This window comes from Dasypus novemcinctus, chromosome 5 (genome assembly GCF_030445035.2).
Source record: "Dasypus novemcinctus isolate mDasNov1 chromosome 5, mDasNov1.1.hap2, whole genome shotgun sequence".
NCBI lineage: Eukaryota > Metazoa > Chordata > Mammalia > Cingulata > Dasypodidae > Dasypus > Dasypus novemcinctus.
This window is the reverse complement of record NC_080677.1, coordinates 160,694,481-160,722,357: the sequence shown is the minus strand read 5'-3', so window position 1 is coordinate 160,722,357 and position 27,877 is coordinate 160,694,481. Positions and strand designations below refer to the sequence as shown.

Sequence of the window (27,877 nt, the reverse complement as noted above, 5' to 3'; positions counted from 1 at the left end):
AATGTATGAGCATTTCGATTTCTCCACATCCTCACCAACTCTTGTTATTGTCTGTCTTTTTTATTATAAGCATTTGAGTAAGTGTGAAGTGAAATATTATTGTGGTTTTGATTTGTATTTCCCTAATGATGTTGAACGTCTTTTCATGTACTTATTGCCCATTTGGAGAAATGTCTACTCAGGCAGAACCTTTGCTCGTTTTTCACTTGGGTTATTTATCTTTTTATAGTTGAGTTGCAAAAGTTCTTTACTATATTCTGGATACAAATACCTTATCATATATATTATTTTCAAATATTTACTTCATTCTGTGAGTTGTCTTTTCGCTTTCTTGATGGCATCATTTGCAGCACAGAGGTTTTTAATTTTGGTGAATTCAAATATATCAACTTTTTTCTTTTGTCAATTGTACTTTTCAGTGTCATAGCTAAGAATTTCTAATCCAAAGTGTGGCAGTTTGAGATTATTTTAGAGATTATTTTATGAATCCCCAAAAGATGTTCTCTCTGCCTAGAGGAGCCTGATCTACACTGTAGATGTGTAATTCTGTTCTTTTCTCCCACTTCTCAATAAACTGTTTTTTTCTCCCCTTCTGTTTCTTTCTCCCATTCTTCAATAAACTCTTTTACTGGCCTAACTATGAAAAAAAGAAAGAAAGAAAGAAAAAGATTATGTTTATAAACTAATCTGTTCCTCTGGGTGTGATACCCTTTGACTGCATTAATTTCAGTTGAGGTGTCTTTGATTAGATTACTTGATAGGATTGCTTTAGGTCTTTTGATTGGACTATATCAGTAAGGCATTACTCAGGTTGAGTCCCTGCCCCCTTGCTGGGTCTGACATAAACAGACTCACATAGACAGACACAGGAGAAAAAGGGAACTGCCATGTGAGAGAAGAGACTGCAGTTCTGCCCACAGCTGAGCTACAATAATAGAGGCCCTAAAAAACAAACCCTCTGCCAGGAAGGAAAGGAGTACAGAATGGCTTAAGCACAGAGCTCCAAGAGGTTGGGCCCATGGAGCAACTCAGGAGGAAAGGGTGAGCCTGGAGGGGAAGACTGAGACCTCTCAGAGACGGGAGCCACCGGGATCAGCAGTAGCTGACTTTGGTGAGAAGTACCTCTGATGGTACCTCGGAACTATAAGCTTTTACCCCAAATAAGTCCCCTTTATAAAAGCCAGCAGATTTCTGGTTTTGCGTTGGCAGCCGTTGGCTTCTTAGGGCTCTAGAATGTTAGCTATTATAGTTAGGTCTCTGATCCATTTGGGGTTAACTTTTGGATAAAATTTAAAAAAGGAATCCACCTCCATTCTTTTACATGCAACTATCCAGGTAATCTATCATCATTTGTTGAAGTGTATTCTTTCCCCCATCTTCGGATGATTCTAGAATCAAGTGTTGATTGATGGTTGATGAATTTTTTATGATCTTTTTGCTAAACAAAGTTTCCTTCCTGAGAGAAGATTTACATAGAATTTACATTACTTTTTATGAGAAATTTACTGCCTAAATTTTTGTTATACTCAGTTTTCATACTCATTTGTCAGTATAAAGATTCTGCTTGATTTTAAAAGCCTCAGTTTGAAAGGATATATGTCTGGCATTCAAAGCCAGATCTCTCTGAATCCAAAGTTCAAAGGCAGCTAACTGCACATTCCTGAAATGGTTTCCAGCCTTACAGAGGAATCATGCTGAATTCTATAAAATGGCACCAAGTATTAGAGGAAAAAATATAATATGTGTTTGTCTCCATAAGAGACAATTATTTTGTCCAGATCAACAAAAGCCAGTCAGCAAATTCATAACTTGCTGAATAGACTTCAAACCAGCACACTGCATACTTAGTGCAAAGATCCCACCTTGTCACAGGCAATGATGAGAAGTGGCTGTTTCATGTTGCAAGCCTATGTGATTCTCTCAAGTCTTAGGTTTCACACCGCTCTCAGCCAGTGAGTTTCTCTTACGAGACCTCTTCTAAGAAAGAAATGTGTTACCTGAAAAAATACTCTTTGTTCACCTCTAGAAGGAACTGCACGAGTACTCCCACCGCTCTTGCATATTCAACACTCTGGAGCAGTCCTAGAATGAGATATTCACCCAATTTGCCTCCCGGTACATAGACAATGAGGAAGAAAATGTTGAGAACAGGGAATGATGTGACCGATAAAGAAGGTAATTTAAGTTAATTCATTGACCAACAGAAAGAAATGGTCACGTTACCTTAGCTTACCTAGATTAGCCTAAACAACAGGAATTTACCGACTCACAGTTTTGAGGCTTGAGGAAGTCCAGAATCTCGCTTTTGACAAGGCTTGCTTTCTCCCTGAAGAAGCAGCGTGCAGGAGCTGGCTGCTGGCAGACCACGGGCCCCTGGCTTTCCCGTCACAGAGCCACGTCCTCTCCTTTCTCTTCCGGGTTCCCACGACTCCCGACTCTCTGTGGCTTTCTCCCTATGAGACCTCCAGGAATCTGGATTAGGGTCCACCCTGGTGCGTTTGGGTCCATCTTTAGCTAAAAAGAACGTCTTCCAGTGGCCCTGTTTACAGGGGACTCATGCCCACAGGAACGCCAATTAAGGTTAAGAGCAGGCTTTTGCTGGGGTGTATGTGATTCAATCTACCACATGTGGACTCGCTCTGATCATTATGTTTAGATGCTGCCTGGGAAAGCTTTTGCTGGTGAGTGGAGGATTGAAAGCACACTTTCAAGGGACTGGGCTTGAAGTCTATTTCCAGCAATTCCTAGGGTGCTAACCTTGGAGAAATGGCAAAACTCTCCAACTTTCAGTGGCCTTCTCTAAAAAATGGTGGTGCAGTTCATTGTTAAATATGTATTCATACTGGTTTCCAAATCCTAGTTTCTTCTCTTATCAAAAGTGTGATGGAAAGCAAAGAACTAGCATCTCTGAACCTCAGGTTTTCCTTCTGTGATGGGGATATTAATAGAGAGGCCTTGTGAGGATTAAGTAAGATAGCATATTGTAAAGCTCGTAAAATTGAACCTGGCTCTTATTACATGCTAAAAAATGCATGCACCATCTGTTTTTATTATTATTGTTATTATCGCTATTCCTACCACCACTATGGCTACGATATGAAACATCTGTAACGCCTGCTATGGGGCAGGAATTCAATTCAACTTCCGTTACTTCTCTATCCTCACTTTGTAATTTGAACGGAAATTCATAGGTTTCATGATTATCCTTCTCTCCTATGGACACGGACTTGCTCTTTGGCCGTAATGTAGATGTAGAAATATTTTGGCTCCTTTTCATGAGTTCTGGGTGTAGCTGTGTTATTTCTTTCTCCTTCGCGGTTAACTTCAGAGTTTTAATTTACTCCAGAACGCATTGCAGATTGCAGATTGCATACCTTTCCCTGGGCCGGTGATTTGCAAGCTGATCCTCACAGAAGGAAAGAAGCTGGAGACGTGGCTGGCTAGTGCCCCTTCTCCTTACATGGAGAGTGTGCCAGACCCATTTAGAAACACCATGGAAACCACTGGTCCCAGAGGCAGAGGCTATTTTTATTGGGAGAAGTGGCCCCTACACTCTCCCTGCCAGCCGATTTCCCCGCCGCCCCCTCCCTGGGCTTGTCTGGCTCCCTGCGCGCCTTTCGCACTGGAAGTGAGATCGGAAGCTTCAGGGAAAAGCTTGGCTGGCAGGCAGGCAGGACACGTTTTATAAAAAGCCAAGTGTCTGAAATTAAGACTTCAGCCTGCTGTCCCAGCAGCAGCTTCTTCCAGCTTTTACTTTCTACCGTGAAATTAGATTAGAAATACCAAAAGTTTCTTAGAAAACAAAAGATAAAGATGAAGCAATCCCCTGGTTCTGATGAAAATGCACAAGGTGGTGCTTCTTTAGCCTCTTGGCAGGGCTCACGGGAGCTGAAGGCCACCTGTGAACCCCGGACCCGGGCAGGGCGACCTCCCACGGAAGATGCTGTTGGGGAGCTCCAGGAAGCGCAACCTCTTTCCCCTGCAAACTTGAGGCATCAAGAGGGACCCCCACCCACCTCGGAAGGCGCTTCCGGGGTGCACTTGAGTTCTCAGAGTAAGGGTTTCTGTTCCTTTGACTTTCCTTCATTATTAGGAGTGTCCCAAGGACCCCCTAAAATGTGAGTTTTTCACCTGGAAATGGAGGTGGCTCCCCGCTCATTGTTTCCCACCCATGCGAACTCCCATTTTGCGCCCCCCCCCCCCCAGCGCATCCCAGACAACCGCTCAAGGCCGGACGTACAGACTCTACAGGCTCCCTGGTCCACAGCCCAAGCTCTCCACCGTCCTCCACAGACCCAGAAGGAGCGCCAGGAGGCCAGTTCAGTGTCCCAGCTAAACAGACCCCACCCAGGGCCAGGCTCATCCCCTCGCGGTTGGATGAAGGGCTGAGTTGGGTTTTAGGGAGATAAAGCCATTTGCTCACAGTCAGCCCGCAGCTTGGGGTAAAGCTGGGACTGGAAGTCAAGGGCTCTTCCTGGTTCTGGACTACCCCTCTGCCTATGTCTAGACGGTGGGGATTTACGGAGCAGCAGCTTAGCTGGACAGATTCTTCATCCATATGATCAATTAAAAATGGTCTATTCTCAAAGGGACTAAAATGTTAAATCGTTAATAACAATGTAGGCATATTAAAATGTGATCATTGGTGCCCACAGGCACCAATTCTTCTTGTATGTGTCACCTGCCTTCTATTCTTAGAGGCAGGTGACACATACATCTATGCCAGAATTCTCCCTCTCCACCGGGGCTCCCATAATATTTTGTATACAAGGTAATATCCCTCAAAACTCAGTCTTTGCATATTTAACGAGAGTGCCTGCCTGACACTTAGCCCTTTGCAAGGTGCTGTGAAGAATAGAGGAAAACACTGTCAATACAGATTGAGAAGCATGAAGATTCCTGAGGGGGAAATTTAGAACGAAGGCGGCCAAAGGCTTTGGTTCCCTCAAGTCTTTCTAGATCCCACTGATGGGCACGTGGGAGGGCAGAGATTTTACAGAGATCCAACTGAAGATAACAGCATAGCACATGGATCAGGGCAAGGGAAATTCTTGATGCTTCAGAAGGAAAAGAACTTTCTTTGCTAAAATAAAGACTCTGTGTGTGTTTAATTTGCCCTGAAGGAGAACAGGAGCAAAGTCTTTTGCAGTCAGGGAGCTAATAAAACCCCATGTGACACCACTTTCTTTCTCAGCAGAATAATAGCTAAAAGTTAAAGATGATTGTGGCTTTTAGTCTCTGAGCCTTTATGCTGACAGAGATCTTTTTCATGTGTGCTTTATATCTAAATGGAACAATGAGTATCCTTGAAAAAATGTTGTCTCTAGAATTTGGTCCTTCCTGGTCCCATAAGGATGATTTGTAGCCCAGGGTTTGGAAAGAATTTTGATTTAGCTTTAAGAAAAAAAGCCCATCTTGAAATGATTTCAAACTTGGTCCAACTTCTTTTCTTTAATGAATTAAGTGCCATCTTCCATTCCTGGTTTTTAGAATGTCATAAATTTATATAACTCTGAAGTTTACAAAGCACTTTCATTTTCCTGCATAGAGAGGGAGGAATGGGAATTACCATTGCCTTCATGTTATAGATGACAAAACTAAGTTTCAGGAAGGGTAGGTGGCTTGCCCAAGGTTACGCGGCTAATAAGTGGCAGTGTTAGGTGAGAAGTGAAGTCATCCCAGATTTAATCCAACACCCTGTCACGGTCTAATGCCCTAGAGTTAGAAGGAAGAAAGGGCAAGGTAAGTAAGATAAAAGAAAGGGTTGGCACTGATGGTGACTTACAAGGGGTAAGCCAGCTTCCTGAAAAGTAAAACACTGCAAAAGAAAATCGACTCTCTTTTTACATTTTAAAGCTCTCCCCAGTGTTATATAAAATGGAAACTTAATGAACACCTGTAAAAGATTTCATTGCCCCACTCTCTGGGGCCACAATTTAAAGTTAATGTTATTTTCTATATTAATAGTTGCTCCCAATGATGCTTCCTTTTAAATTAATGCAGATGCCAGATGATTTGAAGAGACCAAACAGACCGAGAGGAGCAGCTCAGATTGCTCACTCAGCAGCCCTCTCATCGGAAGAGCGAGCTGCAGGAGCAGTCGCTCCCACTGGGACCTCCTCTGGGGTCATTAGACGGACACAAGCTACTCTTCAGGAATAGCACCCCCGGTTTTTTTCCTTTAGAAAGGCTCATCGTAACTGTAGAATAGAATTCTGTTAGCACAATACTCCCTCTGAGTTCCGCTTCCATTCTCAATTTTTCAAACGTTTTCCTTAAACATGACTGTTGACTGTTGACTCTGGCCCCGAGACAGGAGTTGGATGACATATTTGGCGCTGAAGCTAGCAATGATCAACATTATGATAACTTCAGATGAGGAATGGAAATTCCTGAGTCTGATCCATAAACTTAGTCTTCAGAAACTTGCTCAAGATCCTGCAAACTCCAAGTCGTGTCTTCTGAAAGAACTGAGGCCGCCACCGAGCCTCCTTTGATCTTTAGCCTGACCTCCATCAACTCCTAAAGATTCCCAAGTGGATTGCTCTTTTTTTCCTCTTCTGATCAGAGACATAATTATTCCTGTGAACAAGGAGAACGGAAATGTGTGGATGTCCCCCCTGACCCTGGTTTGCAGTTATTTGATAAAGTCGCCTGAATTATTGTTGAATTCCTTAAGCACAGTGGATACTTCATGTTGAATCATGTCAGACCTTCACACATGCCTGGTCCTTTCTCATCCGTCACCATTTTGCTTTTGAAGTACAACATAATGGAGGCCATAGAATTAATGGACCCCAAATACTATCTGTAATACACACAGCCCTGGTATATATATAAAGTGTGCACGTTCCACTCTACAAATATATACAAACAGAAAATATGCATGTTAGAGCCTACCCAGAAAATGCAAACTAAAGATGAGATAACTATAAATAGAAGTTGGGTTTTTCCTATATTTCAACAAATCATCTTATTGTCTTCTATACTCACAGTGTTAAAGTCCCATCATGAGGTCACTGTGCACCTGCCATTTTTTCTCTGGTGGGCCATTGGGGTATAGTAGGAAGGGTGGTCTTGATACATTTTGTTTGGAATTTTTCTGTTTGCCTCTTACCTGTGTAGCAGTTTGGTATTATTTATGAATTCCAAAAATAGGTATTGGATTATGTTTGTAAACGGGTCTGTTCCTCTGGACATATTAGATTGTATTGGATTCAGAGGTTTCACTTTTACTTGGTTAACTTATGATTAGGGCTTTGATTGGGCCACATCAGTAGCACAATAAGTCTCTGCCCCGGTGGTGGGCAGGAACTCACAGAGGAAATGACACAGTAGAGGAGTTAGTTGGAGTTTAATGCTGGAGCCCTGGAAAGTGAATACACAGAGAAGCAGATATGTGAGGAAAGAGAGAAGGCTCCATCAGACACGGCAGAAGCCCAGAGAAGAGAAATGAACCTTTCTCCTGATAGTCTACAGCCGGCTTTGTGGAGCGAGCAGAGCAGCTGAGCCCAATGAGCCCTGGGAAAGAGACGAGACTTATCCCAGCCTGCAGCTGATATTGGAAAAAGCTGGGACCACAGAGCCTTGAGAGGAGGAGGAAGCCTGAACCCTGGCAGACGTCAGCAGCCATCTTGCTCCAACATGTGGCAACAGACTTTGATAAGGAAAGTAACTTATGCTTTGTGGCCTTGTGACTGTTAGCTTCTACCCCAAATAAATACCCTTTACAAAAGCCAACAGAGTTCTGGTACTTTGCATCAGCACCCCTTTGGCTGACTCACCCTGGGTAAAAAAGTGAGCAGGGCGTATGGCCGGTGACAGAGGCTCATGTCCCCAGGTACCTGGCGCAGCAGACAAGGTACATGGGGACTGAGGCCAACTGTGGCTGTCCCCAGTGGCCTGCCATCTTGAATGAATGCTCATAGGTCTTGGTTAAATTGCTCTTGAATAAAATCACTTTGAACCGCAGAAAATAGAAGAGCTAAATAGCCTTACTCTTCCCAGTATTCCTTAGACTTCCGGTCTCGAAATTATAGTGAAGCCATAGAGGTCATTTTGCAGGCAAGAACACAGAGAAGTTCCAACTTTACGTAACACATCCCAATGGGAGGGAGATCCAACACTCGCTTCCCCTGTGCGCCTTCCTGCTCTGGTGGAATTTATGTTTTAAGGCAGAGAAGGATTGGATTCCTGGGGCACGCCCTGCCCCACTTTTCATACATTTTTGACTCTCTGTTCTTTTCATGCCTATCTTAAGGGAAACTATATTGTAATGAGGTTTCACATCTGGCCCTCTTTTTTTCTGGTTTAAGGTATTTTCTTTTTTTTTTTTTTTTTTACCATTTTATTATTTAAAAAAGCGAAGGTACAGAAAACTACCCAAGACAAATGAATAGCTTAGCAAATTGTTACGAAGCAAACCCTTTTGTAACTTCCACCCAGGCCATGAACTAAAAGTTTCAGGTCCTCTCGGGAACCTCCACGATGCAACAGCAGGCCGTGCGGTGCGTGGAGGAGAAAGGCTGGCTCCATCAGTAAACCCATGTCCTCAGACATTTACTGACAACCCACGGGTTGCCAGGGGTCGTGACTAAATAGCAAGAGGCATTCCAGTCCAGGCCGTGGATGCAAACATGAGAACGTCCAGCTGGGCTTCCAGTTGAGAACCCTGTCCCACTTCAGGGGAAGGGGTTGGGGCCACAGTACGGTCCTGGGGCCTTCACAGAGGAAGCAGGTTCTTCTAAAATGTCTTTACTTCAACAGAATTTCCAGCCATGTTTTCAGAGTGGGGGTCTCTTTGCCGCCTTGGGGTGGGGAGAGTTCAGAGAGGCTACAGCACGTAGGGCAGGCCCAGCCAGGGGGCTCGGTCGCCCTCGGCAGGTTTGGGGGTGAGTTCCTCTGCCTTCCTCTGGTCCCCCTGGACCCCGACTCCAAAGTGACACACACTTCCCGTGTGTGCGACGCCACTCTTGGGCAGGCTGCACTTTTTTTGCGCGGGGCAGCTCTCCTTATGGGGCACACTCCTTGTGCATGGGGCTTCCCTATGTGGGGGACACCCTGGTATGGTGTGGCACTCTTGTGCGTATCAGCGCTGCGCGTGGGCCAGCTCACCACACAGGTCGGGAGGCCCTGGGTTTGAACCCTGGACCTCCCATGTCGTAGGTGGATGCTCTATCAGTTGAGCCAAATCAGCTTCTCAGGTTAATGCCTTTCAATGTTTGGAGAAAGAGAAGAAATATATGGGTGTGGCCAATGTGCTATGTTTTAATCTGAAATCAGTAGGGTTCATTGCCTGCTCTACATTAGCCAATATCTCCATGATGTAAGTTCAGTTATATGGCCAATCGTTCAAGATCGCTTAAAGTTTAAAAATAAAACTGTATTGAGACCAGAGTATAGAGAAATTTCAATTAATATGTCAGTGGGTCCTTTTAAAAGACAGAAAATGTATTTGCTTGACCAGTTAGCAGCCATTTAAAGTGTTGATGACTTTGATCAATAGTATCTGCATGAGATTTGTTTGAGCACTTTTTGAAATTTGTAAAGAAAATTTGTTTCATTCAAATATTCATTTCAAGTCATGGCATTTTTTATTGTCTCCATTACAGAGAATGTTTTCCTGAAATAATTTCTTTGAAGTTTTAACAACTCACCTTAGAATTATAACCATAGCTCTTTCATATGTAGAAAGCATCTTCTGGATTTCGTCAACAAAAACATTAGTCCTTGCTCAATGTGGGCAGGTTATGAAAGCCCCACATCCTTACCCATAGAAAAGCTATTGGTGACTTTTGAGTCAAAGGTTAATTTTGAGTCTACACGCCTTTGTCACTAATCTTTGGGCAGGTGAGGGTCATTTTCACAATAGGTAATAATAAAGTTTAAAAAGAACACCTTTCTTAGTCTCTGCAAAGACTCCAATATTAACTCGTTATCTTCAGGTTAAAAAAAAACTTTGTATTTCAGCCTGGAATCTCCTCTATTTTCCCTCTGGAAATGTCCATCTTTCTTCACACAAATCAGGGTCAGCTGAGCGGGGAGGTACAGTCCACACTCTTGGGAGAATGTTTTGAGGCTTCCTAACCTGGCAGAGAATTAACTGGGCCTGGGATGAACTTTTCACTGTTCATCATTTCTTGGATTCATTCATGAAAGTGCCAGTCAAAATGGAGATATCCCAGTAACATTTTCAACTACTGCTGTCTTGGGAATATGAGAACAGGTGAGTTCAAGAGGGCAGAGTTCAATGGGATCAAACCAAAGGAAACCCTGGAACATGCAGCTCGACCCCGCAGCGGAGAGGTGAAAGGTGGAGAGGAAGGACCAAGCCTCTTAAAGATGAGTGAAAATGGAGCCTCTGGCACGGTGGACTATGTGCCAGGAATAATTTATACCGTCTCTGGCCAAGATCCTAAGTAACAACCGCTGCCATCCTTGCACAGCTCATGCTGTGTTCAGGTGTTTTCATATCAAGTATCTCCTTCCTTCACTTCCAACAATCCTGTGAATCTTACGAAGTTGGAGAACAAGTGACAATTCTTAAGGAAGGAAACTGGGTACCAGAAAATCAGTGTGATTTTCCCAACATATTAGGAATTAGGGCCAGGTCTCTTGACTCTAGTCTGGAGCCTTCACTAGATGGAGCATTTTCTAACAACTTTCTCAAACCCCTCTAAGAGCAGGGCAAGGGTCCAGTGAACTGTGAGGTCTGGAAGTATTGTTCGAAGAGGCCGAAAGCAAGTGTGACATTTCTTTGAAATAGTATGTTTTTTTCTTTAAAAGTACTGGGAAGCTTGTATTTCACTCCATAGTAGCCATATTTTTTTTAGACTTAACCTAAAATATCTCAGGGGCTCATGATATTCACTGTTTACTTTCTTACTCCTGGGGCTGTGGGTTGGCAATGCTGTGTGGACTTGGCTGGGGTGGGGTGACCTTGGCCCTCTGCTGTGTGTTGGGTTCAGGTCATAAATGTCTTCTTCTTGGACCAGTGGCTACTTGGGGAACATTCCACTCCATGAGAGTGTACAAGAAGGGCAAGTGGAATCAAGCAACATCCTTAAGACCTTAAGCCCAAATTCAGTGGAGCAGAGTATCAATTCTACTTGCTCTGTTGTGCTGCAAAGTCACTAACAGAGGAAGTGAAGAATTGAGACAAATAATCCAATGAAGTTGTGGTGGTTTGGAACTGTTATGACAAGATGTAAATTGATGTATCTGTCATTGCAGTGTCATTCAGGATAATTCCAACATCCCAAAAATTCCCCCGTATTACACTTGTTTTTCCCCTCTGCCTTCTCTCAGAACCTCTGGTGGCCACTGCCTCCACATCAATGATGAAATTTCTTCCATTGCTAGAATAACAATAAGTCTATAGTAGAATAACTGTATGTTTACTCTAGTCCATCATACATTCCCAATGCTGAGGATTCTGGGACGGTGATGCCCACTCCACCTCTAATTGAGAGGGGGCTTCAATCCCATGGGGCAGATGGATGGAACTATCTTGCTTGCAACTGTAAACTCTCTCTGTTTCTTGGGATGGTCATTGTCTATGATCATTTCCTTGTTAGTTGACCTGAGTGAGTCCAATGAACTGTAGAGTAGGAATTGCAAATCTGTTGAGATTTGTGGCCCAACTGGTATATGGACAGCCCAAAGATTTAAGTTTCTTGGACATACACCTATCAACTCTAGTACTAACTATAGGTTTAAATAGAAAGGGCAGAAAAGCCATGTTGTAGGGAAACCACAACTGAGTCCAACTCTGTCACATTGGGGAGCGTAAATTCCAAAGTAGGGCCCACTGGCAGGGCACAAAACTCCTGAGCTGTCTGCCCTGCCTATAGTGTCTGGATGTTTCCAGGACCCTCAGGTACCCTACTATTTGAGGCAATATTTACTTTGGTAGTCAATGAGTTTCTACTGAGATGTGCATAAGCATAACCTCTGGAATGACCTTCCAACTCACTTTGAAGTCTCTTAGCCATATAAACTCATCTGTCTTTACCCTTTTCCCCTTCCTGGGAGTCATGTCCCACACACAGAGGTGTGGAAGTTAAACAATACACTCTTAGACAAACAGTGGGTCAAGGAGGAAATCACAAAAGAAATCTGTAACTACTTTCAAATGAATGAAAATGATAATACAATGTATCAAAACCTATGGAATGCAGCAAAAGCTGTATTGAGAGGGAAATTATAGCCATAAATGCCTACATTTTTTAAAAAAATGAAAGCTGAAATCAAAGACCTAACTGCATACCTGGAGGAATTAGAAAAAAACAACAAACTAACCCCAAAACAATTAGAAAGAAGGAAATAACAAAGATTAGAGCAGAGCTAAATGAAATTGAAAATAAGAAAGTACTAGAAAAAATAAACAAAATCAGAAGCTGGTTCTTTAGGAAGATTAATAAAATTGACAAACAGTTGGACTAACAAAGAAAAAAGAGAGAAGGTGCAAATACTAACTTTTTAAAAATTCTGACAAAAGTTATTTTTCAGAAGAAATACGATAGTTATGTTAACGTGTAATTATCATTGTTATTTTACCTATAAACATAAATGCTTTTAAATACTCACAGTTTTATGTGTAAATATTGATAGAAGAAACCACATAAACAGAAGTTCTCATTGGGGTCCTCAGCAATTTTTTAAGAGTGTAAAGGATGCTGAGATGAAATGTTCAGTAGCAAATGTGATGGCAAATGGAAGAGATCTGCATCCTTCCCTTTTACCAAGTTACCTGCTGGCAGCCCAGCAAACTCATCTCTTCCTTTGTGCCATCCTCTTTCACAAGGCTAGAAATCTGAGAACTCCATTTCCTAGAATAACTTGCCAAGAGGATTCCAGATTAGATTCTGCCAATGAGAAGCTTTCTCACAAAATTTGAAAGGCAGGCAGAAGCCAAATTGTCACTCCAGGAACAGACAGCTGTAGGCGTCAGTGGACGTGGGAGCCTTCAGCAGCTCTGGGCACTCCTAGAGTTACTGGCTTCAGTGGTTCTAGGAACTATGAGTTTCCTGCGGTTCCTGAAATTTCCTGACTCTCTTAAAGCTGGCAGCAAACTTCCCAACCTTTCAACAGTTCTGTAACCATCAAATCTCCTTATTTGTATCCCTTTCTGCTTGGAATACCCAAGAGGTTTGGTTTTCCAGAAGTAGCTTACTTTGCAGCTGGGGAGTCCCCCCCAAAAAAAAAATAGGAGATCAAATAAACTTATGCAATAAATACAATATGCAAATTATGATAAGTACCATAAAGAAATAAAATGTGTCAAGATAAAGACTGGTAATGTAGACTATGGAATTCACTCTAGCTTTAATCATGTATTAAAATATACCTTAAATACATGAGAATTACATATTTTATTCATTTATCTTGATTATGCATCTGTTTTTTATTTTCTAAAAGGCATGAGTTGCTGTTTTTTTCACATGAGTTGCTTTTTTCCCACATTTCTAGGGCTGAGGAAGGAAAAATCACAAAGTTATATTGGAAAAATGACATTGACTTTTAAGAAATTAATACCAGTGTTCTTTGTCACAATGATTTGTGAAGGTGCTGTAAGATTTTATAGACTCTCACCATATGGAAATGTTTTACACAGAAATTCTTGGGAACATGATTTAGGACCTTGTTACAGAATACCTTGATATACAGCACTGATTTGCTGATGTGATTAATTAGAAAGCAAAGTTTCCAACAATTTTTATTTTAATTCCTTAAAATTGTTGTTTTACTAACTCTTCAGAAAATTATAACACAATCTAAGTTCCATGAAACACAAAGAGTGAATGAATGGAATAGAGTCCTTAGATTATAATAATGAAATATATTGTACCTCAGCTTTGCAGAAATAAGCAACATATGTCATCAGTAATTATTTAATTTAAATATTTTACCAAAGTTGTACAGATGGCATAAATGTCCCAATTGTGTGCATGCATACACAAGAGAATTCGATTCTGTGAAACTGAAAGCAACTTCCTAGGTCTGTAAGACAGAAAATGATGTGATAAGAAGGTATAAATATTTATACCTTGAAACAGCTTTAGAAGTCAAAATATCCAAATCAATTCATTTTCCAGATTTCAAAAGCTGATGGGGCTAGTGTTTTTTCCAAGGATACCCCAGAAAGCAGCTACAGACTCTGTGCTAAAGCAATGAGTGGAACCCAAGACCACCAGCCAGATTTTAACTTTCTGGGATTTGCATGATGAAAACAGTAGACATTCATGCATTTTACTGAATACATAAGTAAATATTGTGTTGTAAATACTTTTCAATAACTACATATTCTTCCCTAGAGATTATAGCAATTCCTACCCTCACCAATGTTACTCCTTAAGGGAGGATTCCCCCACTTGAGAATTTTAGAGGAAACAGTCTTTAAAGAAAGTGGAGATGAATCAACTAAAAATGGGCACTTTTAATTAGGGATTCTTATTGAGGAAGATTGGAAGCTGTAATGAGAAGAAATTTGGTGTCAGACCTGGCTTCAACTAGCTGTCAGCTACTTAGCAAGTAACTTACATCCTGTTTGTCCTATAAACCCTTAAAAGCAACTTTAAACTGCAGGGCAGTTTAGTTCTACTGTACACATGAGTATCTGCAGGTAACTTAGCCTTCATGAGCCTCAGTTTCCTGGTGAGCAAAACGGGGGTGATCCTACCTTAGCATCACAGAGCTAAGACTGTGGCCTGAGGACACTGTTAGCAGTGAAAACAGGTTGATTCCATGTCACCATTTTCATTATGTCACATATAATGAAATTTAGACATGCTAGGGAGTTAAGTGTTTTGCAAAGTATCTTCATTGGGATGAATTTTGTGGTTATAATCAATACGGAGGAGGGGATAGCTTTGGGATTAAATACAGTGACCTTGAACTTCAAAGGTGAATCATGTTACATATTTCCCAACTAAGCAGGTGCAAAGAAAAGTACCACCCAAGGCCAGGGATTGGATTTTCATCTCCCTGTTTGTCTATCCTACTTTATTTTTTTCCCGTTTCTACTACTTCTCATTAAAACCTTTAAAATCATTTTTATTTCTTTCCAGTAAATATCAACATAATAGCCTTCACAATTAATTATTAATAACCTTTTAAAACGAGGTGGTGTTTTATATTCATCCACATTCTTTTCCTAATTCAGTTTCTATGGGTAACTCTCTCATCTTGTAATGATTAGTCATCGATCGTGTCATCAAACTAATTGGGGATTTTCCTAGTCTCTCCTGAATGTTGTGTTTGGACCCAGCCTGTGTGTCTACAGGACAGTCGAGGTCAGGTCCTGTTCCCTCGTGGCGACCTGTACAAGGTTTAGCACCTGCACTCTCTTGCTCAGTCTTGTGCCTAGAAGTCTTGTTCCTGGAATTCCACTTGGAGGGCCTTCTCTCTGTTTCTCCACGCAGCCATCCTTATTTACCGAAGACCTGCACGCGCGTAGCCTTGTGCTAAGTGCTTCGTGGGGATAGACCGATCACGCAGAGGTCCTTGCCCTTAGGAGCTTATACTCTAGTCGGGAAATAAATAGGTGGATGGAGAAGTGGAGCCACAGATCAAACGCCTGCTCCTGCGCATGTGATTCAGTCAGTGCCCTGGGTTAGAGAAGATACCGGGTTCAATCCCAGGTATCTCCAAAAAAAAAAAGGCTTTTCATGTAGGTGGGGTGGAGATCATTTGAAAAAAAAAAGCGCTATCAAATGCTCTGTCTTTGAACCCAATTGTGAATAAAATTCCGTGCCATCTAATATCCCACCTCCTAAAAAAAAAGTTTCTATCTCGAAAGGCACAGAAGATGCCTTTCTTTTCCATTATTCTAAGGCACCAAGCCATGCACAGCGTGTATTTTAACCGTTTAGACCTCACGGCAAAGCCATTGAGTAGATCCTGTCTTTTCCCCCAGCTCGGGTGGGATGGATGAAGTGTTGAGGATTGAGTGGCCTCGCTGCCCCTCCTCTAAGTGACACGTAGTGGCGCTGGAATGTGGCCGCCTCTCTGCCGCAAGGGCTCACTCATCACCACCGGAGTGTGAGGGCTCTTCAGCCAGCATCTTGCCTGAGAGCCCCCTGAACTGCGTGGAGAAGGACCAAGCAAATCCAGAAGTAAGTGATGGGCAGCAGGAATTCCAGTTCCACAGCGTAACCTTCCCATGGTGGAAAGCAGAGACAAGTGGCCTTGCAACCTATTATGGTAGCGACACGAAGCCAAGTTGCCTGATGCCCAGAACCCCATCCCGTTGGGAGCCTCTGCAGGGGAGAAAAGACGCTCTCCACCCCAGTGCTCAGGCAGCAAGCCTGCCTTGGTGTTGGCTCCCCGGGTGCAGGTATACGTCTCCTCTCTACTGGGGCACGTACCTATTCAGAAGTAAGTTCAAAAAGCGGGTGAAGTGGAGGGACTGGAAATGGGACAGGTGTCACAGAACAGCAGAAACGGAGAGGCTTGGACTGCAGTGGATGTGCCCACGCTCCACGTGGGGAACCCAGAGGCCATGCAGGGCCCTGCCCGGGCACGGTCACCTCTGAGTTGGTCACTGGAGGACGCCGGGGCCTGGCTGGAGGTGCGGCACGCAGCGGCATGAGGCTGCTCCGCAGGGGCTGTCCAGCTGGCGGCTGGTGGTGGAGGGTCGGAAGCTAAAGGACACTTCAAGGTCCAGGTACCAAGTTTTGGGCTGTTGAGCATGGCACCACCAGGGGGCAGTACGGAGCTGTTTCCCCGGCTCACTGCAGCCTTGACCAAAGTCAAATCCAATTCTGTTCCTGTACTCGGGCTTCATGGATCCCAGAGGCAGCATTGAAACTTTAAAGCAGAGGGAACATTGAGTCAATCTGGAAGCCTCATTAAGAGCAGGTTGGGTTTTTTCTCTGTAGCCAATACTGAGTTCAGTTTCACTGGTGGTGTGCCACCTTTCATTTTCTTGTCTAAAATGGCCATTTTTCACTGGTTTCCAGCTCCAAAATAAGAATGCATTATTTACAATTATATAATGCCTCTGCCCTAAGCTTTAAAATGGAAAACTTGCTTTCCTGTGTCTTTAAAAGCTTTGTCTCCAGTCCATGTTATTAAACTTTAAAGTGCACAGGGACAGCGAAATCTACCAGGGACAGATCCACACTCAAATTAATGCTTTATGAATTTAATCACGCCATGTTTCCGGCACTGTCCTGGGAATGAGGGGTACAAAGATGTGTGCGAGATGGCTCCTACCCTCAGGGAGCTTATGGTCTTGTGGGGATGTCAAATTCACAGAAGACCAGTCCCCTGGCCCACTGGTGCACTCAGAAAGCTGCTGTTAGCTTGTGGGGAAAACAGGAAGAAGAAACACAATAGAATCATTTCTGGAACCATCCCAGCTCAGGAGACCTGACAGATTCCTACTCTCAGGCCTTTGGATAATGCCCCTCGGTGGGAATTTTTTACTTATCAATTCTACCACATCACATTATGGCACGCAGAGTGTATGTGTGTGTGTGTGTGTAACACATTAAGGTAAATGGCTTCATCATTATTAAGAAAGTATTTCTCCCTTTTACTGAAGTTTCATAATTTCCTAAGTAATGTTTTCTCGGGGCAATTTTGCAAATATATGGTACGTGGGACTATATAGAGACTGAAATGGAAATCGAGGGATGCCTCATAAAAGCGTTGAGAAGTTTGGAAGAACATCAAGTTTTTTATTGAACCAGTAGTAAAATAATGTCATTGTGTTAGGGACCAGGTGCCACCTTCTTGCTTCGCGTGTCTTAATTCGAACTAAAGAGCAAACTTGAGCCCTTTATTTTTTGGCAAGGTTAACCATATGGCTGAGCTGAGCACGAGGGAGGGATTTGCAAACTCTGAATCTTGGTCCCAGGCTGATGATTGACTTTGGAGAAGTCAGTTAACTTCCTGTTTCTTCTTTCTCTCGAGTGCAATGGAAGTCATAAAATGGTTGCTCTCACTGGGATGCTGTGATTAATGTCACCAATGGTGGAAACGTACTTTGCAAATGCAAGTTGGCGTTGAAACGCTGACACTGACCCAAAGCCAGGAGGTGTCCTCCTGCGAAGAAGCCCCCTGCTTGCCTCTTCCCCCTCTCCCCCGTCCGAATATGGCCAGAAGGTGCCCGAGTTACCAGCCCTTCTTGCTTTCATGGGCCTCTATGTGTGGCAAACACCCAGCCATTTCAAAGATGCACCATCTTTATGCTCGTAGAGAGAATACGAGATTTATTGTAAGGAATTGGCTCACGAGATCATGGGGGCTGGCAAATACGAAATCCTTAGGAGAGACAGGCTGGCTGGAAATTGCAAGGGGACTTGTTGTAGTCATCAGAAAGAGTTTCTTCTTCTGGAAAACACAGCTCTTGTTGGGAAGGCCTTTAAGTTGGATGAGGCCCACGTAGCCACATTATCAAGAACCATCACCTTTACTTAAAGTCAACCGATTGTGGATGCTAAGCCCATCTCCAAAATCCCTTCTCAGGAGAACCCTGTGGCTCAAGCAGTTGAGCGCCTGCCTCCCTCATGGGAGGTCCCAGGTTCAGTCCCGGTGCCTCCTAAAGAAGATGAGTAGAGCTGCAACCAGCAGAGGATACAACCAGCAGGGAACGGAAGTGGCTCAAGCGGTTGGGCTCTTGCCTCCCACACGGGAGGTCCTGGGTTCAATTTCCAGTGCCTCCTAAAAAAAAAGATGAGCAGACAAATGAGGGAGTCATCTGGAAGGGGAGGGGTGATAAAAAAAATCTTATCAGCAATCAAGGGCCAACTTTGTATAAAAATACTGTGTTAATACCTATAGAGTAAGCAATGATTTTTAAAAAATCTCTTCACCGCAACATCTAGGCCAGTGCTTGACCAAACAGCTAGGCTCCATGGTCTGCCGTGTGGAAATTAGCCATCACGGTGGGTTTCTCCTCACCAGACAGTGGGTGGGAAAGCAGAAACTTTCCAAAATAGCAGGGCTGCTATTTTCTTTGTCTTCTGTGTACCCAGCAACTGTCGTATTGCCTGGCACACAGTAGCTACCTGATAAAGGTTGATTGAGAGGATGGGGAGAATCCACTGGCTCATGGAATTGTCACGGGGAGCTTGGAAACCACATTTTCCATGAAGACTTCAATAATAAAATAACCAGGAAATAATAGCAAGTAATGCTAATAGACTTTATCTCAATTTATATATAAAATAAAAATTTAATACATTCAAAATGTTGGCTTTCAAAAAATGGCTTTCCACTTTGGTCTTTGTGCTTCTATTTGGTTGTCTTTCAGCAGTCAGCTTTTTCTATAAGCCGGAGTGCCCCGGAATGCAAAGGAATGGAGAGCGAGGCTAGCTCAAAACCTGTTGTAGAATTGCAAACTGAACCTAACTAGCTCACATGGGAAAATGGAATTTCAGTCAGATGAATTCTATTCTTGTTTACTCCTAAGAGCCAACGTATTTTAAAACGTGAAGGTATAAGGAGCAGACACAAAAGCTTCCAGAACCTACTGCTAAGTTTTATAAGATTGGCATTACTCGGTCTAAAGTTTTTCAGATTTAGAGGTGATTCCTAAATCTCACCTAGAAATGAATCATAATTGGATTTTAGAAGTCTGTTTTTTCAGGGCTCTTTGAGAAAGAAGGAGCCACATTTCAAGACTTTCTAGCAACTTATGGAAAGTTCTATTATGAAAGGAACAAGGAAGTTGGAATTATTTCAGAGGAAGAGTGATAGTCTCCTAGACTGCCGCATGTTCCCCCAAAAAGCTGTTGTTGAAGGGAAAGTCGATTATTTCTTGAAAGAATATGTAGGTTTAAAGCCATTTTGAAAAGAAATGCTTTCTTTTTTTAAAATTGCTTGGATCCGTATTCAATATAGAGCTTTCCTAATCATCTTTGCTAATTACTTTGGCTAACTCATATTTGATGAAAAAAATATATTGTGAATACTGCAGTGAAATGTAAGTCGTTCTCCCATGTAATTAGTTTCTTCTGGGAGCTCATTTTTGTTACAAAAATAATTTGTGGTAGGTGGTTTAGAGGGGAGAGGCTCAAGCTGGAAGGCTTCAGGATAATATATCCTAGATGAAACCTTCTCTCCCATGACTACTTGTAATATTCCTTGGAGTTCAAACACACCCCAACGGCGCGTCTGGGTGGTCATCTGTTTTGGGACAGGGACCCTATTTTTGCACCCTGTTTCTTTTCCTACTCCCTTCTTCCTCCCAGGGTCAGTTTGATCATGTGGAGGTAAAGGGACCAGTGGGGGACAGAGGACAGTGACAGGCCACTCTTGGAGGGATACCCACTTTAGAGAAAATGCTGGAGCCACTGGCCAGGGAAAGCTATGTCTTTGGGTAAACTTTATGACATTTTCTTAGCCGTCTTGTCCTTGAGCCTTTCAGCTACATTTGACACCATTTGGGTGTCCATGACAGTGCATCCTGAATTTAATTCTGATCAACGAGGAAGAACTGGTCGGGGAATGAGAAACTTAGAAAAGGTCTCGATGAGCCTCTGATCAACAAAGGACTATGGAAAACAGAAACCACTCTGGCTACTCTGTAAGATAGGTTTAAGCTGTGTATTCCAATACGCAATATTGAACCTCTCTCATTGGGATAGTTTTATATTCATATTCTTGAGGATAGTTCTAGAAAAAAGCCTAGAATTTTTTCTTGTGTTTCTACATCCCTTCTAGCCAAGCATATCCAAAAATTGATTTAAAAAAAACAAAACCAGACAAACCAGTACCCAGCATCTTAAAATGAGCCTACAGAGAAAGGGGCTGGTTGGTGTCGTGGGTATGTGGGATGCCCTCAGCTGTGTTTAGTCTGGTGGTAGACTTGAGTAGGAGATTTCAGTAGAACAGGATGACGTCTGCGTGTACACCCTGGGGAGGGTCTCGATCCCAAGATATGGAAGCTGGCCTGAGCCGGGCTGCAGCCAGCCTGGCCGGGGCGGGGGGCTCTCAGCCACACTTTATGCCGGGCCTCAGCCGGGCAGAGCTGGCCGGGTGTTTTCACAGCAGGGAAGCTGCAGGTCGGGGGAGGTCACTGTTGGGCCAATTAGGGACATTCCAGAGGGGCAGCCACCACCTGCAGCCCGAGCCAGATGGGCAGCTGCAGGTGGCCCGGCAGGCGGGGCCTGCCTCCTGAGAGGGGGCCGAGAAAAGACGGAGGACGCTGCAGCACGTGGACGCTGACCCGAGCGGCCTCGGCACCTGCCGGGGGAAGCTGGCTGGAGGACCCTGAGGTGCTGGACTCCGCCCTCCCTGCCAGCAAGCTCCCCCCTTTCATCAGAATCACCCCGGCCCTGACCAGGGAGGCCCGTTAGGACAATCCCGGGCCTGCGAGCCTCCTCCAGGCCGCCGTGGCCTCCCGGGCCACCACCCCACCCCACCACGCGGTCACCCGCCCCTGCGCCCCTCTGCCAGCCCTTAGCTGCTACTTTGACTCGGCAGCCCCTAACAGCGGACTTGAATGCTTTTGTTCAATAGAAACTAAATCAGCAAAGCCCCTACTTCTCTATTCTTCAAATAGTATGTCTTTACCTTGAGGAGCAAGGACTGTTTCACGTGGAGGAGAACTCTCTTCTTAAATTCTTGTATTCCTTTCTAGTCTATGCAGTCAGTTTGGATTTCACAAATGAGAAAAATCTGACTGGTAGCCAGCAGGCCAGAGGGAGACGTACTTCGGCAAAAAGGGGCGAGTTTCACAACTGGTATTCTCATAAAACGCGGATGATCAACATGTCACTGTGATTCACCCCAGGGTGAATTCCGTAATTGCACCACAAACAGTCATTTGCAGCGTCAGCAGGAAAATGCGTCCTTTCAGCCTCTATGGTCGTCATGTCCCTCTTCTTTTAAATTTGGAAATGATTTGGAGTTCAGCTGGTTTGAAGTCGGTATTTACTTAGCAGCTCTTTCTTCTCAAATCTTACCAAATATTTGGGTAGCAATATTCAAAATATTTCAGAAGCCTTTTTTTATTATTATCCCAAGACAAGATTTTCAGGTAGCACCAAGCTTTTCCAATGCGCTCATTTATTTCTTAGCAACCACAGACTGATTACAGAAGGTTAAGTTATTCATCATTAAAAAAACCATGAAGGACTTCCGCTTGGGCATATTTGGTAATGTAGCTGCAGTTACTCCGTTCAAGTCTTAAGACCACATCTGTTTGAAAATGTATCATAATACACTTTTAAATTGCTCCCCTAATTATCTGAATTCACCAGGTTTGACCATCGACAACGATATCCAAACAGTGGATTATTATTATTAATTACTTCCCAGCGAGACCCAGGGACCAGCGAACAATTGGGGATTTATTTTCCTGTCTTTGCGACACCTGCACTGCACTCATGGAATGGCTCTCCTTTCTCAGCTTCCCCTCCTCTTCCCCGTGCAGTGGTACGAGCAGGCGGGGGTAGGAAGAGGGTGACACAGCAGCCACCGGGCGGGAGCTCTGGGGGACAAAGGGCAGGTGTTTGCAGCAGGGACGGAACCGGGCGGTGGGCTGTGGACCTCGGGCGGGGGACGCTGTGGCCCTGGGGGCTGGGTGGCAGGGCTCACGAGGCGGGGCGGGTGGCAGCGGCAGCGAGCTGTTCAAACCCAGACACAGAGGAGCCGAGCAGGCGCGGGCCGCGGGGTCGGGCGGCCGGGGTCGGAGGCCCCGCTGGCCGCTCAGGATGAGATTCTGGGAAACTTGTTTAACCTCCGAGAGGATAATCCCTGGCCCCTGGGCAGTCTGGGAGCTGATGCGTGGAGAGCATCGCCCGCTCAGCATAGCTCGTCGTCCTCTTTACTGTGCCTAACTCATCAAGTGGCGGTGTTTCCGACAGTCTCTTCAGGCATTCTGCTCTGGGTGACAAGCACGTGGACGTGACAAGGGGGTTACTAAGTGGGAGGATCACAGACATCAGCACCAGGCTAGCCTGGTTCCAAATCCTGTCTCCACTGCGCCCCAGGAGCACACCTCATCATCGCCCAGAGACTCTCTTGCCGTGTTAGAAACGTGACATCCAGTCTACCTTTCTCACTGAGCCGCCATTAGGAGTCAAAGGGAGGCGCCGTGTGCCGTTCCTCATTGAAGAGTCAGGTTGTTGGCGCGATGTCACGCTCTCGGTGCCTTTCTGTGGCCAGTGAGCCTTGGGGAGGTGGAGTGCAGGAATGATTGTCACAAGCACCCAACAAGGGAGACCCCTGAGGAGTGAAGGATGTGTGTAGAGTTTCAGGTGGAGGCAATGCCCATCCACATTAGATCCCACTCGGTTTGGTGGGGACAGGGGGGAAGGCGTTCTCTCCTCTCTGAGACCTTGGAGCTTTATTTCATTGGGAAAAACTGAGCCTGAAAAGATAAAACGACCTCCCCAGAGCCGGGCTTTAGGTTTCCTGACACGGAACACCATCTTTCCCAGGTTACGTAGGTTCTAATGGACCACTCTGATGCCTAAAACTCACGAAAACAAAAATAAAAACCTTTAAATGTCACAAAATTCATAACTAATTAAAGGCAGCACAAGAAATAATCTAATTCATACAGACAGAGCTAATATTTTGAAAGTTTAACCACATGGCAATTTTAGGGTCTAAGCTCAATAATGTGCCTGTGATCTATTTTCATTCTCTTCATAATTTCACCCATAATTTTCTTTCCACTTAGAAATTTGTTTCTCTGGCTCCTAAGAGGGATGTATGCATATAAGGTTCCAATTGGGGAAACGTTCTTCCAAATAGTTACACTGTTCTGCATGCACCTTCTTCACTGACATCAACAAACTCCCCACAGCCTCCAGACTTGCGGAATCCACTACTGTGGGGGAAACTGAAATGTGGAAGCTTATCTTTCTGGGCTTCTCAGTGATCCTGGAATCCTCCAGATGAGGTGCCTCTCAGCCTCATACAGAATTTCCATGGGAAGTGGATGTGGCTCAACTGACAGAACATCCACCTAACATATAGGAGGTCCAGGGTTCAAACCCAGGGCCTCCTGGCTCATGTAGTGAGCTGGCCCATGCGCAGTGCTACTGCGTGCAAGGAGTGCATGCCACACAGGGGCACCCCCACATAGCAGAGCCCCACGTGCAAGTAGTACATCCTGCAAGAAGAACCGCCCTGCATGAGAAGCACAGCCCACCCAGGAGTGGCACCGCACACACAGAGAGCTGACACAGCAAGATGACACAACAAAAGGAGACACAGATTCCCCATGCTGCCTGACAAAAATGCGAGTGGACACAGAAGAACACACAGTGAATGGCCACAGAGAGCGGACGAAGGGGTGGGGGAAGGGGAGAGGGAAAAAAAGTCATTAAAAAAAAGCATTTCCAGAGCCTCAGACTAAGAAATTCTGTTTAGATGAAGCCTCTGCGCCCTCATGCTCTTAGGGGCTGCCCCACCCCATCCTCAAGCCAGGGGAGTTCCCCGGGGCACAGCTGATGGAATCCAGGCTTTCCGTGGGACACAAAGAGGGGACAAAGGGGCGGGGGGACCCGAGGTTGCTCCACTTCCCGTTCAGCCTCTGTCATTCTCAAACGGTTTATCCGGATTTCCTTCCGCCCTGATGACACAAGCCTGCTCTTATTGTCACGGTTGATGGATCTGTTTAATGTATTTCCTTCCTTTGTAGTGTCCAGCTAGTGTTTTGCGGAAAACACTGAAAACTGGAAGTTTACAGCCTCTAGCTCGGGGTATCTGAGGGTAGGAATGCACGCGTGGCTTATGAGCGTCCAGTACCGCTCCTAGGGCATGCAGTTTACTCCACGTCCCTTCCCTGTGTTTTTTAATCAGCAGGAATTTCTAAATCCGGACTTGGCAATTTCCAGTTACTGGTGGAAATAACTGCATCATCATTCGTATTTTGCAGATGGAGAGACTGAGGCCCTGGCCTTGTAGCTGATTTCGCTGTGCGCTCTGTGTCCTGGGTCTGCGCTGGACAGTCCAGAGCCCCAAAGCCTGCAGGACCCAGCTGTGGAGTCTACCCCCTTCTCTTCTTTGTAGGTAAGGCCAGTCTTTTAATTAAACCGTAAAATGGTCGTTCACCGTTGTGACACTGAACGAAGGAGGAGCGAAAGGCCTGTCTGTAAAGCCCGACTTCCGATCATTCGCTCCCCAAACCCAGTGGAACAAAATGTCCGCGTCGACCACACGTGCTGATGCTCTGGCGCAGCTCTCTTATGTTTTTGGCCATTTGTTCTTTGGTCTTTCGCCGCATGTGCTGCTTTCCGGTCCATGTTTTCTATGCATCCCTGAGCCTATCTCCATCATCAGACTCTGGCTCACAGTGATCTTAATGACTGAAGAACAAGACAAGGCTTAAAGAACACCACCTTTGGGCCAACAATATTGGGAGCTGTCTGGGTGTCTGCTGGCTTTGTCGGAGTCTATGGGTGGACAGAATTCATAAAAAAAGAAGAGTCTCTTTAAGCCTTCATAGCTGTAGGCCTTCGATTGAAATCCATGTCTGAAAAGTCACCTGCACAGGTGAGCTTGGCTGCCTACCCGGGTGGGGTGCAAGTTGATCCTCAGCTTTAGATGTTTTCATTTGGCCCAAATTCTGACCAGAAACCGACCAGTATAATCTTTTCCACCAGGAGAAGCTATTTCCACACAGCCCTCTCCATTCTGACATCACACTGTGAAATTTGGGTATTTGATTCAGAGAAAGACAAGAAAGTGAAAAGATGGGCCCTGCCCAGCGCGTTCTTACTCACCTTGGACTTTAGGTTAGCGAGCAGTGGGAACCAACACACACACACGCTCGAGCACCTAGGATGAGCAGGGTCTTAGACCTCACGGCCCAAGGATCACCCCACCAGCTCAGAATCAGGAAATCCCTGGCTTCCGTGTCTGCCCCAGCCCTGAAGTTCCCCGAGCAAAGCAAGAGTCAGGCTTGCAAAAGAGCTTGGGAATTCAAGGACGCAAAGGGAATGCATAGCTCCTCCGCGAAAGCGCCGGTGTTGGTGGAGCACGGGCAGCTGAAGGCGCGAATGTGGACGCGGGGCTCGTGCAGCTAGAGAGCAGGTCAGGAGGTCTGGTTTACTCCTGCGAGAAGCTGAGAGGGCGCTAAGGAGTCTGCGAGCCTCCCGGGACTTTCCCTGATCCCGCGCTGCAGGCATATGGATTCTATTTTGTCCTGTCTCCATAAATCCTGCTGTGACTCTCTCTGCCAAACCAGCTACCTTTCTCACCCCAGGGAGAAGCCAGGGATCAGGCATTCTTCCACCGCAGCCCCCAGGGCTCCAAGGGGAGGGAGCAGGCTTGCCTGTCAAGATGATGTGTGTATTGAATCGTTAAAGAGCCAGGCTACCATAAATAACCTGCATTCCTCTCTCTCTGTGTGGTTCAGTCTGGAAAGCCTTCCTCTTTAGAGTTGTAGGAGCAGCAAGGAATCCAGGAGTCAAGAGTTATGGATGTGTAGTTCATCACAGAGTCATCAGGCTCTGCCGGAGGATGTGGGCCAAAGCACACCTAAGTCTCTCCCATTTCTACTGGGCTGCAGGCACGGGTGTTGGAGGGCTCTAAAGGAACTTGCAGCTTCTTTCAATAACTTGAAAAGATGAAGATTAAAATCCGCCTTCAAGGGAGGGTTAAAACTAAGCTGGCATCTTTTTAAGGTATGGGATGTGGTAGGAGGGAAGAGGAAGTGAAGAAATCCACCCATACCCTCATGGAATGTGGTTGACAAGAAGACTAGGAGGGGAGCCAGGGTGCTGTGCAATTTCCCTACCCTCGGGTAAGCATTAGGGCCTGGGCGAAGCAGAGCAGAGCACACCCAGGGACTCTTTAAAGCCTAAACTAGATAATGTATTTGACAAGCAGGCTTTTGAACTAGTTCTCTAGAATGTAAAAAATGAATTATAGCATTAGTGAAGTTACAGTCACAGGACTGTGGGTAATAACAATGATAAAAATAATAGCCCCCATTTCTTCAATGACTGCTGTGGGCCCCACGCCGCAGTGTGTGTGATATGCTTTAATCCTCACCACGATGCAGAGGCTGGTGCTGTCATTCCCATTGTAAACACAAGGAACCCAAGACTCTGCAAAGTTCTAAGTACTTTGCTCAAGGTCACACAGTTATTAAGTGGTAAACCCAGGATTTGCTCTGAGCTCCAAATTGAAGCATAAATGACCACCTGTCGCCTGTAGTTTATGTTTCTGCCTTCTCCTTCCTCTTTGAGCCTCCGTTGCCAGAGTTTAAGGGTTTTCTTACTTTCTGAGCCTGGGAGCCTTGCTCTTGAAATGTTACCTCAATTTGTGACTGCAGTCGTGAAAACTATAGATAACTTCCAAGTCCTGCTTCATTGCATCTGCATTTCACTTGCCCACACAGATCCTTCCGGCTTCTAGAATTCCTACAGGCCACACTGAGGTCTTCTTTCTGGAGCGCTCTCTGGAATGCATGATGAAGAAAGTGCTTAAAGGAAATGCCTTGTCAGGTCTAGTGTCCAAACAATAGCACCTGGTATAGGGCAAGGAACTAGTCATTAGTCAGGTCAGTTCTCAGTGGCTGTGGAATCACCGCAAGCCAGTGTCCTTGTCCCTAATTAAACCTGGAATGCCACAAGGTTCATTGACTGGAAAATTGCAAAGTTCTACAACTATTACATTCTCTCTGTACTGTGATGCTATATTTTATTCAGCCCATCTCCTCAAGTTGCTTAGTTGGATTCAGATATGACCTTTCTACACATGCCTCTTTTGTCACTTTTCCTAGACCTATGGTTGGTGCTGGGGTTGTATATACTCAGGAGACCTGAATCTCTGGACTGTCCATGTGACAGCCAGGCCCTGAGCCTCAACAGACTTGCAACTCCTACCCTGGTTATTGGACTTACCCCAGCCAGCTAACAGGGAAGTGAAAAAGGTCAACCACCACACCAGAGAGCCGAGAGTG

The 27,877-nt window shown here is 44.9% G+C and overlaps 1 protein-coding gene across 1 annotated transcript in view; it reads left to right on the top strand.

Annotated features, from left to right (window-relative positions):
- The window catches only part of KIAA1217 (KIAA1217 ortholog), a 687,185-nt gene that overhangs the window by 226,555 nt on the left and 432,753 nt on the right, over positions 1-27,877 (top strand). The window contains exon 2 of the mRNA XM_058297837.2: positions 24,845-24,978. The gene's annotated coding sequence lies outside the window, so the exon portion shown is untranslated. The remainder of the gene's footprint in view (positions 1-24,844; positions 24,979-27,877) is intronic.